The sequence below is a fragment of the Phragmites australis genome, chromosome 8, assembly GCF_958298935.1.
Source record: "Phragmites australis chromosome 8, lpPhrAust1.1, whole genome shotgun sequence".
Classification (NCBI taxonomy): domain Eukaryota; kingdom Viridiplantae; phylum Streptophyta; class Magnoliopsida; order Poales; family Poaceae; genus Phragmites; species Phragmites australis.
The window spans coordinates 28,683,624-28,694,369 of record NC_084928.1 but is presented as its reverse complement, the minus strand read 5'-3'; the positions used below and the strand labels follow the sequence as shown (position 1 = coordinate 28,694,369).

The 10,746-nt window shown below is 46.5% G+C and overlaps 1 long non-coding RNA gene across 1 annotated transcript; it reads right to left on the bottom strand.

Moving 5' to 3' along the window:
• Positions 1-427: 427 nt before the first annotated feature.
• LOC133925936 (uncharacterized) lies at positions 428-2,390 on the bottom strand. Its single transcript, XR_009911037.1, has 3 exons — positions 2,245-2,390; positions 1,988-2,133; positions 428-738 (listed from the first exon to the last, which is right to left on the bottom strand). It is a non-coding gene; the product is annotated as an uncharacterized LOC133925936 (long non-coding RNA).
• Between the last annotated feature and the right edge of the window lie 8,356 nt (positions 2,391-10,746).

Here is a 10,746-nt window from a genome sequence, read left to right as displayed (position 1 = left end):
AGGATGCAATCAACATGTCACTCCAATAGAAGAAGCCATCAACAACACATTGTCAAGGAAATATCCATTCACATTGCTTCTTGGATACATGGGCTCAAAACCCCGCTATGTAAAACCATTTAAATAGCATGTGTCTCTGAGTTCAAGTAGAAAATTGCAAATTGCCTAGAAATTGAAGCATCGCAAGGACCAAACTAACTCCTAGCATCCCTGAGACGACAGGCTCAAACGGTTAAACCTTCTTGATTCTGAAAGAAGTCCATTGATGAGAGATATCTGAGTGAAACAAGGATGCAGCACTTTGTGACCACCTGTCATATATGCACTTATGGTTCAACCTTTGTGATCACTTTGTATAACTACATCTCGAAGTATAGACGGATAGTAACAATAATGCATGATGTTGTATCATTCCACTTCGCAACAGTAGCAGAAATATATCAGTTTATACATTATAGTGCGTATCGCAGTGATTTTGCTGGGTGCTAAAGACAAGAAACGTACTTATACAAATTTGAAAAGCTCGTTGTCGGATAGAGTACTCACCCTCTTGGAAACTTGACCTGCGAACGGGCCTCGTAAATGAGCAAACTTCAATAAAATACAGATAGAGCAGCAAGTACTTTATATAACAGTACCTTGGAAGATACATCAAGCAAGGAGGAATTTTTCTGACAAGAAAATTGTAAGAGAAATCCCCAACATATAATCGAGGAGAAGGGCACAGTCCATTGTGAGCTGTGGATTTGATCGAGTAAACAAATAAAGTAACACAATATCAAAATATGGTCAGAGGAAAGCTTGTGCGTCATTCACTTGTTCTCTGTATGGAAATGCTATCAACAGAGGAAAAAGATAGTGGAAGTTGCACGCACAGTTTAGTAAGTACAACCATTGGTACATAACTGTTTGATAATCTCGAACTGCTTAACTATAATTATGATCAAAATTTGAAGTTGCTGTCCGAATATAAGGCACTTTTATGTTTGATTTAATTATAAATAATTTATGAGCAGAAACTGATAAATTGATATGATCATAGTATCAGAGTATAAGATATGTGTACGAAAGTACAACAAATACTAGATCTACTATACTCGAAATTAGAAATCGCAGGAAATAAAATACGAGTAACATGATTTTTACGTACTCGTCCTGCGCTGTGGAGGTTGCTGAAGATGCTGGTTATATCGTGTTGATGGCACGATCGATCCTGCTGACGATGCACCGAAATTGTTGAAGATGACAGCGGGCAGCGCCCAAGCGATTAGGAAGACGAGCCGTGGTAAAGAACTTGAGCAGTCGCGCAGAGCACTTCCAAAAAACTTATTCGCTATCTCCCAGTGTAAGATCTCAAGAGCGAGGGTTTCGAAGACCTACTCTCCCGGTTACCTGTGGATGCCGACGCCGGGATGGAGTAGACCACAGCGGCAGCACAACAGAAAGAGAAAGAGCAAAATCCTAACTCTTATATAGACTCAAATAATGAGAGCGTTCCCAATTTTAAGACAACTCTCAATTAGCAGTCTATGTTTTCGTGTCCCAAAGAGGTGGGAGTCCTTGCATATATATAGGGGAAAACCCCTCACCTCCACCTCTATTAGAAATATGGTACTAATAGAGGGTGAACCTCAACATGGACTACCTCTCCACAATATGAGTCTTTGAGATTTATTAGGAATTATTACATGAGTTAATCCCAATAATTCTAACAGTTGCGAGATCCAGTTGATACAGTTGACATGCATTTATGCTAACCGTGGCTCTGTAGTTTTTTTATTTGTTTGTGTGAATCATGAATCTTTTGATGTTGCAGGTTAAAGTTTACTTTGATTCTACATGTATATTCCATGTGCAGAAGTACAATAACACTATTGTAGCTACTTGCATTGGGAGATCTGGAATTTTTCTATGATTTAATGTGGAAAACTTATCAACAGTGTGCAGCAACCTAAAGAAATGGAGTTAGGACAAGTCACAAACCCACTATTTGCAATAGGAGAAAACCCGGCAGAGGTGCTTCCCGGAATTGATCCCTTCAGTCTATTCCTATCCAACCTCAGCTCAACGAGATTCTGCAGTTTGCCCAGCTCTGGACGTATATTCCCTGTCAACCCATTGGAATGGAAATTTCTACATGAGATGAATAAAGCAGCAGCCTTCAGTTCAAATAGCAAGGATGACATCAAACAAGAAAATTACAAACATACAAACAAAAGAATAGATGTCTTACATTACGCTTACCCTGCTCAAGCCACCTAACTCAGAAGGGATAGGGCCAGTGAGCCGATTAATGCTCAAATCCAAAACACTCAGGCTCCTCAATGAGCCTATTTGTTCCGGGATTGTGCCAAAAAGCAGGTTATGATCCAAATACCTGCCCCCGAACAAAAGGCACTTTCAGAGAAATGATATAGCTAACTTCACGAAAACAAGTTGAAATAACATTAAAAAAAGAGCATACTACTCTTGCAAGAAACTAAGCTGTCAAGTGCCGGTGCAATGAATCCCTTCACAGATGAGTTTGACAGCTTCTTGCAATATGCAAAATATAGGACTGAGATTAACGACTAGAGGGGTGTGAATAGATATTTTAACAAATTTCTTGCGAAATCGATGATCTTCTCCTATTTGAATCACCCAATGTACCTCAAAACTCAAGCGAAAGTAAAAATAGAAAGAAGTTTCAACAAGAGAAAATCGAGGCAATGCGACTTCACAGGTTCCATTTAAGAGCAATCTATGTGTCTTAGTACTCGAAATATCATAACTTGCAAAGAGACAAGAAGAGATGAACACCGTCGATTATTAGAGGCAAGCGATTTCAAGACTCATCACATAAGCATGTGTATGCGAATTTTATGCCTCTAGCAACAAGAAAAATGACCTCACACGGTGCTAAAATTTCAGCCCAAAAACCAAAACAAAAAACAAAACCAAGAAAAAAAAACTTGCAATAGCCCCGCCCTCCGTTGTCATCCACCCCGGGGATTTGTATGGTCCCAGGGTTCCGACACCCCGGACGATCCACCAGGCCTTGGGCGTCGAACTCCGGCATGGACGCCTGCAGCGCCGCTCGGCCCGGGTCTGCGCAGAGTGCCAGGTCCTCTCGGGGAAGGACCGCCCGGGCGAGGTCGTCGACGCCGGTCACCACCTTCAGCAGGGTCACCAGCGTCCCCTCGTCGAGGTCTCTGTCCGGACCGATTGGGTCCTCGTCAGGTCGCCCGAGCCGGTGTACATCCAGGCAAAGTAGGCACGCTCCCGCAAAGGGGCCAAACGGCGGCGCAGGTAGTCGGTGACCACCATCAGCGAAGTCAGCCCCGCCCGGCACAGGTCGTTGATGCGGTTCAGCACCGGGCGCAGGCGCTCATCCTCCGCGGGGGCCGCCTCCCAGATCGGCATGTGGGTCTCAGCTGGCGTTTGGGACAGCGTGAGGCGGTCATGGGGGTTGACGTCGACGTAGACCCAGTCCCGGTGCCAGTCCTCCCATTTGCCGCGCAGCACTTGCGGGATGTAGAGTTCGCCGAGCCCCTCCCGCAGGCGGAAATTGCAGTAGCCGACAACCTCCACCTCGGCGAACCCCTTCTTCTTCCCGGCCGCTCGAAGGACAAAGAAGTGCCAGAAGAGCGTGACCGACGGTGGCACTTCCACGAACATCTCGCAGAAGTGGGCGAAGATCGCCAGGATCACCACCGAGTTCGAACTCAAGTGGGCCAGCTGGACGCCGAACATGTCCAGCACTTGGAGGAAGAACGTCGAGAATGGCGGCACCAGTCCAGAGGCGACAAAGGACACAAAGATCACGATCCGCTCCGGGTGGCGCGTGGAGGGCGGAAAGTTCACCGGCGTCACCACCGATGCCTCCCGCTGGCCGGCGGGCACCATCAGCTTGGGGACCTTCTCTGCCCCCTCCTCGTTCATGATGCGGGACTTTGGCAGGACGCTGTCAGAGCTCGACGTGTCCCGGCGACCGCTTCCTGCCCTCGGCATTCTGTGGGGGTGGGGAGTGTGCTGAAAGAGTTGAGAAGAAAGAAGAGGGCGAGAGCTCCCGGTGCGCAAGGAAGAAGAAGAAGACAGGAGGTGGCGATCGCAAGAATGGCGGGGGGGGGGGGGCAACGGTTCATTCCCCCTCTCCTTTTTATATCCTAGGGATTTCAAACGGCGCATTCCTCGGCGCATTTTGCGAAGCGCATTCCCCTCGATCGACGCGGTTGCCAAGCGCATCTCCCTCGATCCGTGCGGTTGCCAGGTGCACTACCCTCAATCCACGTGGTTGCCACGCGCGCCTCCCGCCTCGTTATCACTCTCCTTGGAAGTCGAAAGGACACGCGTCCTTTCGGTTTCCCACTTGGGCCGTACCGAAAGCCCTGGACGGAAAGACTGCAAAGACAGTAAGATTCTAGCGCCTGAGGACAAGCCACGTCGCACCGATGCTGTGGTCGGCCTCGAAGAAATAGGGCCTCATCTGCAGTCTCTGGGCCATCGCCTACCGATGGGCCCGGGGGCTGCTGTTGGTGACATGGGAACCAGGGGTCCCCGAGTCCCGAGGCCAGGACAGCAGAATGCCATGTGGCACCTTCCCTCGGGGACTATTCCCCCGAGGTCCGAGAAGACCAACTTCCGGGAGAAGGCGCTCGGGGCCATGAATAATGCTTCCCGAGTACACGAGTTCCCCGAGGACCCGAGAAGTACAAGTTTCGGGAGAGGGCGCTTGGGGCCTTGAACAGTGGTCTCCGAGTACCCGAGTTCCCTGAGGACTCGAGAAGGCAGTCCCGGGAGAGGATGCTCGGGGCCATGAATAGTGGTCCACGAGTACCCGAGTTCCCCGAGGACCGAGAAGAGGCATATCCAGGAGAGGGCGCTCGAGGCTATGAACAGTAGTCCCCAAGCACCCAGAGTTCCCCGAGGACCTGAGAAGTCCCTCGCCGGCGGACCCCACAAGGGCTCAGCAATGATGTGTCAATTGGTGAGAGGCCCGATGCTGCATTTAAGAGGGAGCATGGCCTGTCACTTCCAACCACTCCCCCTACGCCTGATGTCAGCCCCTGCCACTGCCTGGCAGGGAGGCGTGGGGACATTTAATGCGGCGGGTCCCATCTCGCGTCATCCGGCGCGCCTTGGAATATCGTCATAGGGCTCGAGGCATATTGCTTGCCGCCCTGTTGTGTCAGGCCTGCTCTAACCGGGCGGGCACGCGGGGTTGCTCGGTGGCTGCCCGGTGGGCCCTCCCTGGTGCACCCGCTAAAAAGCGACATGATGACGACAGGACCGGACGGGGCGCATTTTCAATCACCCCCCCCCCGTAACATCAAGCTGCAGCCCATGATGGTTGCTTTCTATTTATGGCACCTTGGGACTCGTGCCCTCCTTTCTGGGCACGCCAAGCCTCCCTGACGGTATAAAAGGAGGGGGTGCACCCCAACAACAAGGACGGAAGCATTGAAGGTTGAAGTGAAGTGATAGAAGATAAGTTCAAGAAGTTCAACAGACAAGCTAACGAAGCCGAGCAGAGGCTCACGAAGACCGAAGCTATAGACTTAGACAGAAATCCTTGTAACACAAGAGATCCAGATAAAGGTATTCCCAGAGCATTTATAGCATACACATAGGAGTAGGGTATTACGCTCCGTGCGGCTCCGAACCTGTCTAAAATCCCCTAAGCATTTATTTCCTCTAGCATCCGATCACCCATCCCGTCTGCATCTCATTTACTCTCATTTGATTCACGTACGAGGTAGATTCAGAATCATCCCCCTGGCCGAATCACGAAGGGGGTCCCTCCGGATCCCCGCTTGAGGAGTTCATTCTCCGACAGCATCCCCTTCGCTTGACTTTGTCAACACGCCATCTTTATCCTTCACCTCATTCTTTGCTTGACCTCTAGGTGTACAACTAGGATCACCTTTTGACTCTGCTTGGCTTCCTTCATTATTTGGCACCAAACACCCCGCTTGGCCCCGATCACCCGCCGCCGACCGCTAAGTTGCATCCAACACCTGCACATCATTAGACAAGCAAACATGTTTCTCCAAACCCATGCAAACACATTTCTCCAATTATTTTTTATGATTATTCAATTTGCACAAGTTATCAAGATGATCATAAGATCAAATTAAGTAGTGCCTTTGCGACACAAGAAACACATGTTCCCTAAGGCTCTATCATGAGCTAAACATTAACAAAGACTAAAAACATAGTACAATGTTCTTCAATCCACTGTCTTGAACCAAGAAGTCCAGAGCAAGATATTCATCAACATCAAACTAGTCTTAACACAAGCATTGACTAAGCCTAAGCAATTACGAACATTGTGATCAAGCTAGTAGCATTTCATAGCCTACATGATTCATAAAATTGCCAAATTTCATCTTAGGGAAAGCTAGCTTGCTCGAGATGTTTCATATCAAAGCATCAAGAAGAGCCTAAGATTAAAAGATTGCTCTGCACAACTACTCAACTTAGTACAAATTCAAGTCTAGCACAAGAAAATGCTAAAATCAAACAAGTCAAAGCTTAATTACTATGATTATCTTACATGATGAGATGCAATGTGAATACTCAAAAGTAAGATAGAGTATTTACAAAAGCAACTCCCCTCACATAATGCTATAGGGATGACATACTCCAAGTTCTCCTCTCAAATAGGCAAATCTAGTTGCATCTAGAGGCTTGGTAAATATGTCGGCTAGCTGTTGTTGGGTATCATATAGTTCAACTCAATGTCTCCCTTCTCATTGTGGTCTCTCAGAATGTGGAATCTCACATCTATATGTTTGGTTCTTGAATGCTGAACTTGGTTGTTGGCTAAGCTGATAGCACTAATGTTATCACACAAAAGTGGCACACTCTTGAAATCTAACCTAAAATCTCTCAAGGTAGCAACCATCCACAAAATCTGTGAGCAATAGCTAGCAACAGCTACATATTCAGCTTCAATAGTAGACTATGTAACACTAGACTATTTGCGAGAAGACCAACACACAAGAGAAGTACCAAGAAATAATAGGTACCAGAGGTACTCTTCCTGTCAATTCTACAACCAGCAAAATCCACATCCGAAAAACCTCGAAGAGAGAGAGAGAAGAAGAAGTAGCAGAATACCAAAGACCATACTCCAAGGTGTGCTTGAGGTACCTGAGTATGCATTTCACCGCTTGGCGGTGAGATATCCTTGGTGAAGCTTGGAAACACGCACATAAGCAAACGGCAAAGTGAATGTCTGGTCTTGTCTCCGTCAGGTACAGGAGGGAGCCAATCATGCTCCTGTACTCTCGCTGGTCCACCTCCTCACCATCTTCATCCAAATCAAGCATTGTCGAGGTAGCCATCGGTGTGGCCAAGAGCTTCGCATCGTTCATGTCGAACTTCTTCAGTAAATCCTTGGTATACTTCATCTGGTGGGCGAATGTACCTTGCTTGCATTGCTTGATTTGTAGTCCAAGAAAGAAGTTGAGCTCACTCATCATCAACATCTCAAATTCCCTGCTCATAATTTCTGCAAACTTGGCCATAAGAGCATGAGAAGAACCACCAAAGATGATATCATCCACGTAAATCTAAACAAGTAGAAAATTATTACCATGCCTGAGAGTGAATAAAATTTTATCTATAGACCCTATCTCGTACCCATGCTCTAGCAAGAAAGATTTAAGCCTATCATACCAAGCTCGAGGAGCTTGTTTAAGGCCATACAAAGCCTTCCTAAACTTATACACTCTATGAGGGTATTTGGGGTGCTTAAAACCTAGGATTGCTTGACATGTCTTTGAAAACCTATTTTGTGACAATGGTGTGAACATTAGGAGGTGGTTCTACCAGGAACCAAACTTGGTTTCTCTCAAAATTTTCTAATTCTTCATGCATGACATTGACCCAATTTGAATAAGATAAAGCATGTCCAACATCATAGGGCTTAAAAGAAGCAACAAATGAAGAATCAGTAAAGTGAGCATGATGAGCAGATTTGGAACGAGTTACCCTCTCGCTGAGATCACTAATCATTTTGGTGTGGTGGGCGACACCACTGAATGTGCCAAGGAGCCTCATGCTGTGAGAGGACCTCTCCCTCAAACATCGTTGGTGCAGGCTCAAAAACAGTTGAAATGGAAGAAGAGGCTGCAAGACCCTCTAACAGTGTAGAAGAGGCAGGAGCCAGCTCAGGAGTGAGTGTAGTAGGAAGTAATGGATCATCCTCGTCATCCCCAAGAGCTGGAAGGTCGCCATCCAAGAAGATGCTTTCACCAATCTCATGGTTACCTGCACACTCAAAGGAAGCACTAGCACAATGGGTTGATTCATCAAAGATCACATTATAGGACTCCATGATGGTTTTAGTGTCAAGATTAAAGACCCTATACGAATGACCATGAAGAGAACACCCCAAGAAAATACCATCGGAAGAACGCTACTCGAACTTGTCAAGATTGCCACGCTTTAGGATGAAGCATCAACAACCAAAGACTCTCAAGTATGAGACCTTCGGCTGCCTCCAAAAGCACAACTCATAAGAAGTCAAATTTAAAATCGAGCGCAAAAAAAACCCGATTTGAGATGTAGCACACTGTGCTAATGGCCTCAACCTAAAACTTCCTAAGAGTCCTATGCTCATCGATCATCGTCCTAGCCATCTCCACCAAAGTATGATTTTTCTTCTCAACCATGCAATTCTACTGAAGAACGTGTGCGGCAGAAAATTGATGCTCAATGCCATACCCAAGACAGAAGGCATCAAAGAGATAGTTCTTGAACTCGGTGCTATTATCACTACGAATTACTTTCAATGCACCAGGAAGTTCCTTGAACAATCTCAAAGCTAAGCTCCGAAAGTGTGAAAATACTTCATCCTTACTCACAAGAAAGTAGACCTAAGAGTAGCAAGAGAAATCATCAACAATGACAAGTACATACCACTTTCCACTTGCCGAACGAACCCGAGAAGGACCAATTGTGTCCATATGGAGAAGTTCTCTCGGTCGTTCAGTCATCACCAGATTGACTGGTGGGTGGGATGCAATAACCATCTTACCATGCCGACAGGGAGCACGAACAAGATTCTTCTCAAACTTGAGCTTGGGCAATCCTCGGATCAAGCCTAGGACACTCAAACAAGTAAACAAATCAAAACTCATGTGCTCTAGTCTCCTATGCCACATCCAAAGCTTAGAAGAAGGTTGAGCAATCAAGCAACGAGAAGAACCAAAAGACTCAGAAAAATTAGCTCCAAAAACTCTCCCAACTCTAGAAATCTTGCAAATCAAAGCGCAAGAAGAATCAAGAACTCGAGAAGTATCGCATTTGAAACACACTTCCAAGTCCTCATCTAGCAGCTGAGATACAGAGAGAATATTGTATCCCAAATGCTCCACTAAAGCCACATTCTTGAGAGTAAAACTCTCATTCACCCTTACTATACCTTTGGCTTTCACCCTTCATTTCTGATTATCCTCAAAAGTGATGTACTCGTACCGCTTTGTCAGGGTGAGGCTGGAGAACCATGACGCATCTCTGGTCATATGGTGTGAACAATCGAAGTAAATGAGCCACTTGTTCTCTAGACGTCCGCCTACCACCTACATCAGAGAAGAGTAGTAGGTGGATGGCTTAGTACTAGGGTTAGTCATAAACTTTTTGAGAATCTAGTACTGGATCATCCACCTTGAGGTAGTAAAAGCAGGTGAGTAGGTGGATGGCTTAGTACTAGGGTTAGTCATAAACTTTTTGGGAATCTAGTACTGGATCATCCACCTTGAGATAGTAAAAGCAGGTGCATGCAAATCAATCCTAGCACTACCACGCTAGGGGCGAGTACCACGTTGAGGAGAGCTTGGTTCGCCAAAATGCTGTGACTCAAAATCTCTTACATGTGAACCAAAACCATAGGAGTCATGGTAGGATCCACGACGGGCACCACCTCTAGGAAGAGACTGAAAAGCACTAGGGACTCGTGAGTGGAAGCGAGGAAAAGGCTCATGTTTACCAACAGAGGGGCGGTACATGTCTCGGGTGCTCCACTCCCTCGGCGAAAGCGAAACCCAACCAAGTGACCCTCTCTCTGGCAATAGGTGCAGTGGTAGTGTCTCTCAGGAACTTGACTGTCGGTCACTCGGGGCTCTCTCACAGGCTCTCTCATCTAGGCTTTGGACCTCTCTTGGGTTGTGATGCGGGCTTCTTCCTTGTGGGTTGTGGAATGAGTTTCTTGAAGGTTTGTGGTGATGTATTGATTTTAGATTTCTCAGTTTCTAGGGTAGTAGGTGTGGTGAACACAGTCTTACTCTCCCCATTGTAAGCCACCCTCTCAAAACCAAACTCAAGAGCCAAACCTGCCTTATCAGTATACATCTTGGTATTATCCAAGATCAAGTTCATTTTACCATTGCCCTCAGAGCATTTCTCCACTAGAGAAAGGAGATACTCATTCTTGATCAAAAGCTTCTCAACTTGCCCTCTAACCCAGCTGAGTTTATCCTGAAAGATGTTGCAGGTGGAACAATTTGGCTACACATCCTTCGAACTCCCATCACTCTCCAATCTAGATTCCAACTCCTTAATGTGCTTGGCTTTCAGCTCAACATCCTTTGCAAGCACCTAAGAGAGTGGACCTAGACTCCTCCTCAAGAGACTTCTTCTCAGCAGTCTCAAGTCAACTTAGAACTTGAGCATGCAAAGCCCAAAGCTCGGCAAGTTCTTTCATAACCACCAAATAACTCTCACACTCCTCATCATCACTCCTATACCTAAGCAATGCAA